General features: G+C 33.7%; 1 pseudogene; it reads right to left on the bottom strand.

Moving 5' to 3' along the window:
* Window positions 1-226: 226 nt before the first annotated feature.
* Window positions 227-4,218, bottom strand: LOC137390595 (E3 ubiquitin-protein ligase HECW1-like; annotated as a pseudogene).
* Between the last annotated feature and the right edge of the window lie 3,191 nt (window positions 4,219-7,409).

Below are 7,409 nucleotides of genomic sequence, written 5' to 3' on the forward strand. Positions count from 1 at the left end.
TACATCGCCAAGCTACTTCATTCTTTTTGCTGAATTACGATGATCTTAAACATTCCAAGTAGATAAGGAGGTCAGGCTGACAAAGTTGCTCATGCTCACCGCATTGCTGGAGTTTCAGCCGTGTCAGTAAGTTCAACATCACTGTTCCCAGAGGAATCGGAGAGAATATCGGCAGAAGATCTATCTACAGCGTTCTCTACTGCACTGTCTGTGATGGCGCAGCAGCCTACGCGTGTTTCTCCAAGATGGTTCCTATCCATTGAATGCCTGCTCGCTACAGTGCATATAAATAGTTATCAGTATCTGCAGAATTAAGCCGTTCTATAAACTTTAAAGTCCAATTATACTGTAGAGTATATTATTGAAGTTTCCAAGGCATTGAAACCCAGAAAGAACGCAAAAGAAACTCTACTTTAAAATATTCTACTGCCCCAATATGATGTTTCCTCTCCATGCTGTTATTACATTGACAATAAATGAATATGTATTCTGTGCTGTAATATCTACGGACAAAATGAAGTAACTTATTAGCTTCCACTTTTTATTTCATTATAATTTATTATTAACACAGAATTCAAATAAACACCTAACTTTACCCGATAATAAGTAACTTAAAACTCAAGTAAGCACCAAACTACCACATAATAATTAACATAACACTCAAGTAAACACCAAAATCTACCAGATAATCATTAACATAACATTCAAGTAAACACCACACTACCAGATAACAATTAACATAACATTCAAGTAAACACCAAACTCTACCAGATAATAATTAACACATCTTTCAAGTAGACAAAAACCTGCCAGATTACGTTGTTTACCATCATAAGGAATGATTGTCGGTTTAAACATCAATGTACCACAGATGTGGTCATGTGGCGTTCGACCAGTTAATTGACAGCTAACAGTCAGCCTGGAACAAACAGGAAAGCAGTTCATCAAATGACTTACCACGATATCACCTGAAGACTCAATGTACTACAGATGGTAAAAAGATGGCCTAGGAAAGGTTGCTCTCGTAAACCTTTACTAACCTTTGTCTGTTTGCTAAGGAATCAAAAGGGATTCTCTAGTTGCCTGGTGAATGGAATTCATACACTGAATGCAATTCAAATATTTACTACAATTGTGGTTATCTGAACGGACAAACTATAAGTCCGACTGCTCATCAACTGTACCGCCAACATGACATGAGATGAACTGTACTAGCTTTACGCTACAACTAGCATATTTGGATGTTGCTCCTTCTTTTCATGACTGAGAAGACTTGAAAGTCAACGTGTAATAACCCCACATGATGCTAGAAACTAGTTATGCTTGCATCAATGATCAGTAAAGATCTCCTGGAAGTCTCTTGTAAGTAAAAAAATCAGCCATACAGATGACTGGCTTGCTCTGGTCTACACATCAGGATAAGATCCTTGAGGCAGTAATTTTGAATAGTGACTAACATTCTATGTAGATTAGCAAGATACTATTCATGTGTTCCAATTAATAGCCGAATTTGTACCATTTGACAATTTATACCATGTGCGCTTTCGTGCTATATCATGTACATAATGCTATATCATGTATATAATGCTATGCATTATATTATAACCAGTGTAAACCAGAGTTTTTCAGTTTAGTAAAAACTAGTGGATAGTCATTTTAGGAAAGCAGATGGCTTGCAAGTCTGGAGGCAAAAAAGAAAACACAAGAATATTGAATGAAAAATTCCGGTTCTCTCTTTTATGATGAGCATCACAGACATTGAAAAGAAACGCATATTCAGCCTTTATGCATATTCTGTTTCAAAAATTAAATCCTTACGCTATAAAAAAATTATACAAGACACTCTCTGACCAAAACTGATGGATGATGCCGATAGATTTCTCAGGACAATTGCAGTAAATTGTTTAACAAGTTCACAGAAGCATTGTTTTAATATAATAATTTGGTAAAACATTGTGTACTCCAGCCATGTTACATACTAGTTGTATTCAATTTGGCAAGCATTTTTAGTGAACCTACTACTGCCATAAACTAAAATGTATAAACATGTTTAGACCTAATTATTTGCATAATAAAATGCTGTCACGAGAATTCATTATATTTAATATATGCTCAATTTCAAAATATATTCAGCGGAAACAACCCACAATAACTTTCAAAGTGCCTATTAAGGTTACCAACAGCAAAGGGCAGTGTGACAAACGGGACTACAAATCTTACCCGAGTTTAGCCTTCTCTATAACTTGCTTCATAGGAAGAGATAGTTGACCTAAGAACCGGAGAAGAGTGGGGCGAGCAGTGGTGAATCGATCCTTTACTTTCATAAAAAGAGTGTCTGATGGCAGCGCAGTAAAGTGGAATATCAAAAAGACAAGTAAAGTGTTAGCAGTAGTAACTAGTAACTTAATGCTAACTGACACTGCAGTCAGCATATACTCATTATCTTGAATTTCTTGCTGAACCAACATTGGATAGCCCACCTGCTCCATCATCGAATCAGTTATCGGAAAATCACTGCAACTTTAGAAGCAGGTTAGAGAGATGTTTTGAAATCCTCTACTATGTTGCATGGGACTGTCAACTGTAAAGCTACATTTAAGTTAATTAATGTTTCTAAATGCTCTATTGAGCTAGATGGAGTTGTCATTTAGGAAACTATGGTAGAACCTATATTATAACACCACATTGATTTAAACGCCACCTCTAATAGAAGCCAATATAAAAGGGTTGAAAAATACAACGTAACCGTCTATTTGAACATCACTTCTAATAAAATGCAACTGTAGTGGAATTGTTGAAAAATAGAGCGACATAGCATTCAAATAAAGGTATTACGGTATATTCATTTGAATATCATCATTTTTTTTAAATGCTCTACGGAGTTGGACAGTATTCAAATGCTATTTGACTGTAATCCAATTTGAAGAGAAATTTATATTTCTAACAGTAATAGTCTATTTCAAATACATGTACTACAAGAATGTACCTCATTGTGCCACCTTGGCTCAGTTGTATTGTCGCAAACAGATGTCCTAAAATCCTTGTAGTGGTAAGAGAGAGCAGGTTGAGACCTATCCTGTCCTAGCTCTACTCGTATTTTTACATAAGGGTCAGGATTGAAGAACATGCCCTTTCTCACATGAGTAGCCTCAATGTCTGCATACAATGGATCTTAGAGATTATGCATGATCTTGACAAGGTGTATTTTATGCCTTCAAACATGTTATCACTACGTTAGTGAAAACATTTTAAATGCTGAAGAACAACACCTGATAAACAAACAGTCCAATGACAGCAGTCAGAAAGTGACCACAACGACTTGACACGTGAGTAACATTATGACACTACATGTAAGCAAGCAGACAGCCTAGCAACAGTTAGCCTACCTTCGATTGCTAGATGCACTATTTTTGCCTCACTGTCCATGGATGTCTGACCCCATAGACCACTCTACAACAAAATTGTATGTAGCAACCTTGAAGGTGCTGGGTACATCCTCTTATCGCTATAGTGAGATCTCAACAATAGGTTAATGTAAACAGAAAACTTATCTCTTACACCAGAAGAAGAGGCCAAAGAATTCCTGACTAGAATTGGCTCTGTAACAGCTCTCAGATTTCCAGTGTTACCATGGTAATACCGAAAACATATTCTTGTTTCAGCTAAAAGATATAACACGAACGGAGTAAAATACTTAGTATCTATGTAATCTAGTGGTATAATGTAAAAGAAATCTACGTAATATTAAAAAATTAATTTGTGTACATAAAGATAAATATTTTATTCATGTTATGCTAAAGATCTATCTGTATTTTTAAAACAATTGTGTCAGATTGTGCAAAAGTTTGAAGAAAGCATAGGAGTAGGAAGCGGACTGAATATGAACATACGTTCTGTGAATACGGAGGCTATTCTATTAAAAGGCCAGACAAGATCTCCTTTTTTGCTGCCACTCACGCCACGATTCCTGTAGTCAAGTCATTTTCCAGGATGAGCTTGATCTAAATATAACAGAGGATATGCCAGTTTAACTGTGGATAAATGTTAGATGCATTTTATCATGAGTGGAAGGTTGCTGACATCAATTCCTAAATACTCAGGCTGCAATAACCTTCATAGCTTGGTCCTTTAAATTTAGATACATTGCTAGGTACTCGACAAAGACCATTTTAAAACACCCTGTTACAGAAAACATGACTATGACCTACAGATAAGCATTCAGGAAACATAATAGCAAAAGCTCAAGCTTCTGTAACCTCTTTCCAACCAGCAACATCAACCACAATAAGCTAATTAGCTCAATTGGAGCATTTCTAGCATGTTTGGTTGAAATTGGAAATTTACATTTTTCACTTTTGGCAGACGTTTGTAATATTCTCACAATAAGCTAATTAGCTCAATTGGGGCATTTCTAGCATGTTTGGTTGAAATTGGAAATTTACATTTTTCAGTTTTGTCAGACGTTTGTAAAATTCTTACAGTAGGCTTATTTGCGAATTTGAGCATTTCTAGCATGTTTGGTTGAAATTGGAAATTTACATTTTTCACTTTTGTCAGACAATTGCAATATTCTCAGAATAAGCTAATTAGTTCAATTGGAGCATTTCTAGCATATTTGGTTGAAATTGGAAATTTACATTTTTCAGTTTTGTCAGACGTTTGTAAAATTCTTACAGTAGGCTTATTTGCGAATTTGAGCATTTCTAGCATGTTTGGTTGAAATTGGAAATTTACATTTTTCACTTTTGTCAGACAATTGCAATATTCTCACAATAAGCTAATTAGCTCAATTGGAGCATTTCTAGCATGTTTGGTTGAAATTGGAAATTTACATTTTTCAGTTTTGTCAGACGTTTGTAATATACTCACAATAAGCTAATTAGCTCAATTGGAGCATTTCTAGCATGTTTGGTTGAAATCGGAAATTTACATTTTTCACTTTTGTCAGACAATTGCAATATTCTCACGATAAGCTAATTAGCTCAATTGGAGCATTTCTAGCATGTTTGGTTGAAATTGGAAATTTACATTTTTCAGTTTTGTCAGACGTTTGTAAAATTCTTACAATATGCTTATTTGCGCAATTTGAGCATTTCTAGCATGTTTGGTTGAAATTGGAAATTTACATTTTTCAGTTTTGTCAGACGTTTGTAATATTCTCACAATAAACTAATTAGCTCAGTTGGAGCATTTCTAGCATGTTTAGTTGAAATTGGAAATTTACATTTTTCACTTTTGTCAGACAATTGCAATATTCTCTCAATAAGCTAATTAGCTCAATTGGAGCATTTCTAGCATGTTTGGTTGAAATTGGAAATTTCCATTTTTCAGTTTTGTCAGACGTTTGTAAAATTCTTAAAATAGGCTTATTTGCGCAATTTGAGCATTTCTAGCATGTTTGGTTGAAATTGGAAATTTACATTTTTCACTTTTGTCAGACGTTTGTAATATTCTCACAATAAGCTAATTAGCTCAATTGGAGCATTTCTAGCATGTTTGGTTGAAATTGGAAATTTACATTTTTCAGTTTTGTCAGACAATTGCAATATTCTCTCAATAAGCTAATTAGCTCAATTGGAGCATTTCTAGCATGTTTGGTTGAAATTGGAAATTTACACTTTTCAGTTTTGTCAGACGTTTGTAAAATTCTTACAGTAGGCTTATTTGCGAATTTGAGCATTTCTAGCATGTTTGGTTGAAATTGGAAATTTACATTTTTCACTTTTGTCAGACAATTGCAATATTCTCACAATAAGCTAATTAGCTCAATTGGAGCATTTCTAGCATGTTTGGTTGAAATTGGAAATTTACATTTTTCAGTTTTGTCAGACGTTTGTAAAATTCTTACAATAGGCTTATTTGCGCAATTGGAGCATTTCTAGCATGTTTGGTTGAAATTGGAAATTTGCATTTTTCACTTTTGTCAGACATTTGCAATATTCTCACAATAAGCTAATTAGCTCAATTGGAGCATTTCTAGCATGTTTGGTTGAAATTGGAAATTTACATTTTTCAGTTTTGTCAGACGTTTGTAATATTCTCACAATAAGCTAATTAGCTCAATTGGAGCATTTCTAGCATGTTTGGTTGAAATTGGAAATTTACATTTATCAGTTTTGTCAGACGTTTGTAATATTCTCACAAAAAGCTAATTAGCTCAAATGGAGCATTTCTAGCATGTTTGGTTGAAATTGGAAATTTACATTTTTCAGTTTTGTCAGACGTTTGTAATATTCTCACAATAAGCTAATTAGCTCAATTGGAGCATTTCTAGCATGTTTGGTTGAAATTGGAAATTTACATTTTTCACTTTTGTCAGACAATTGCAATATTCTCACAATAAGCTAATTAGCTCAATTGGAGCATTTCTAGCATGTTTGGTTGAAATTGGAAATTTACATTTTTCAGTTTTGTTAGACGTTTGTAATATTCTCACAATAAGCTAATTAGCTCAATTGGAGCATTTCTAGCATGTTTGGTTGAAATTGGAAATTTACATTTTTCACTTTTGTCAGACAATTGCAATATTCTCACAATAAGCTAATTAGCTCAATTGGAGCATTTCTAGCATGTTTGGTTGAAATTGGAAATTTACATTTTTCACTTTTGTCAGACAATAGCAATATTCTCACAATAAGCTAATTAGCTCAATTGGAGCATTTCTAGCATGTTTGGTTGAAATTGGAAAATTACATTTTTCACTTTTGTCAGACGTTTGTAATATTCTCACAATAAGCTAATTAGCTCAATTGGAACATTTCTAGCACGTTTAGTTGAAATATTACAAACGTCTGACAAAACTGAAAAATGTCAATTTCCAATTTCAACCAAACATGCTAGAAATGCTCCAATTAAGCTAATTAGCTTATTGTGAGAATATTACAAACGTATGACAAAACTGAAAAATGTAAATTTCCAATTTCAACTAAACATGGTAGAAATGCTCCAATTGAGCTAATTAGCTTATTGTGAGAATATTGCAATTGTCTGACAAAAGTGAAAAATGTAAATTTCCAATTTCAAACAAACATGCTAGAAATGCTCCAATTGAGCTAATTAGCTTATTGTGAGAATATTGCAATTGTCTGACAAAAGTGAAAAATGTAAATTTCCAATTTCAACCAAACATGCTAGAAATGCTCCAATTGAGCTAATTAGCTTATTGTGAGAATATTACAAACGTCTAACAAAACTGAAAAATGTAAATTTCCAATTTCAACCAAACATGCTAGAAATGCTCCAATTGAGCTAATTAGCTTATTGTGAGAATATTGCAATTGTCTGACAAAAGTGAAAAATGTAAATTTCCAATTTCAACCAAACATGCTAGAAATGCTCCAATTGAGCTAATTAGCTTATTGTGAGAATATTACAAACGTCTGACAAAACTGAAAAATGTAAATTTCCAA

Source organism: Watersipora subatra, chromosome 3, assembly GCF_963576615.1.
Source record: "Watersipora subatra chromosome 3, tzWatSuba1.1, whole genome shotgun sequence".
NCBI classification, from domain to species: Eukaryota; Metazoa; Bryozoa; class Gymnolaemata; order Cheilostomatida; family Watersiporidae; genus Watersipora; species Watersipora subatra.